A 1,825-nucleotide genomic window follows, 5' to 3' on the forward strand; every position below is an offset into this window, starting at 1 on the left:
CGACAGACCTCTGTGGTGATGAAGTCATTTGAGCGTCTTGTGTTATCTCATCTTGAATCCAACACCGACCCACTCCTGGACCCTGCAGTTCGTCTACAGAGCCAACCGGTCTGTAGACGGCACTGTCAACGTAGCTCTAAACTCCATCCTCAAGCATCTGGACTCGGCAGGAACCTACACCAGGATCCTTTTCTGGATTTCAGCTCTGATTTTAATACGATCATCCTGCAGGACCAGCTCTCCCAGCTGCACCTGTCTGACTCCACCTGCAGGTGGATACTGACTTCCTGTCTGGCAGGAAGTAGCAGGTGAAGCTGGAAACATGTTTCTGACTTCCGAACCACTGACACAGGATCACCACAAGGCTGCGTCCTTTCACCTCCACTCTTCTCCCTGAACTCCAACAGCTGCACCTCCAGTCACCAGTCCATCAAGCTCCTGAAGTTCTCAGATGACGCCACCCTCTCTGGACTCATCTGTGGTGGGGATGACTCTGCTACAGATGGGAGGCTGACCATTTGCTGACCTGGTGCAGGCAGAACAACTTGGAGCTCAACGCTCTAAAGACAGTGAAGACAACTACTGGCTTCAGGAAGGACTCATCACCCTGTGGCGCTGCCGCTTCCTGGACACCTTCATCGCCCAGGACCTCAAGTGTGAACTGAACATCAGCTCCCTCATCAAGAAGGCTCAGCTACTTCCTGTAGCAGCTGAAGAACCAGCCAAAGACAATGATGGTTCACTTCTACACCTCCATCACAGTCCATCCTCACTTCCTCCATCAGTGTCTGGTAGCTGTTACCGACAAGGACAAGACCGGACTGCAGCGTATGATCTGCTCAGCCAAAAGATGATCAGCTGGAATCTTTTGACCCTCCAGGACGCTGTCCTTCTCCAGGACCTGTTCTCCATGACCCGTCCTCCTCCAGGACCTTGATGAGTGCTGAGAAGATTGTGGCCGACTCCCCCCACCCTGGACATAAACTGTGTAAGACCCTCCCATCTAGAGGAGGTCACAGTCCGTCAGGACCAAATGGTAGTTGGTCTGTACTCATATAGCGGTTTTCTACCTTAGTGCTACTCAAAGCGCTTTGAAATGTTTTCTCATTCATCCGTTCACACACATATTCATACACCAACGGTGCCACAGCTGCCATTGGGAGCAACTTTGGGTTCAGTGTCTTGCCCAAGGACACTTTGACTGTGGAGGGAATTGAACTGACAACCTTGTGATCAGAGGACAACCGCTCTACCAGCTGAGCCACAGCTGACCAGAACTTCACAAGACAGGAACATTTTTTTCCTACAACAACGGGCTCCAAACTCTTTTTTACACCCATAACGCTGTTTCTTATTTATCTTGTCACACTTTTCATCTGCATGTTACTGTTTGCTGCTACGTACCCAAACACAGAGTCAGAGTCCTTGTATGTGAAAACCTACTCGGCAATAAATCCTTTCTGACTCTGATGACACATAAGAACACAAAGCTAACATTAGCCACCATGCTAACCCACCTTGAGAGAGTCAACCAGGTCTTGGACCAGCAGCAGCCTCCTGGTCTGACTGCTGAATCGGTTGAGGTGGATCAGAAACTGATCAGCCAGCTGTCTGACTGACTCTGAGGACACTGAGATGTCTTTCTCCAACAGAGACCTGGCAGAGGACAGAAGAAGATGGAGGAGGCAGGTGGAGGATACGTCCCACCTGAAGCTCAGCTGCCTGGAACACACACACTGGAACACAATTCTAGTGTGTGTGTTCCAGTGTGTGTGTTCCAGTGTGTGTGTTCCAGTGTGTGTGTGTTCCAGTGTGTGTGTTCCAG

Source organism: Stegastes partitus, unplaced genomic scaffold (genome assembly GCF_000690725.1).
Source record: "Stegastes partitus isolate 25-593 unplaced genomic scaffold, Stegastes_partitus-1.0.2 Scaffold2785, whole genome shotgun sequence".
NCBI classification, from domain to species: domain Eukaryota; kingdom Metazoa; phylum Chordata; class Actinopteri; family Pomacentridae; genus Stegastes; species Stegastes partitus.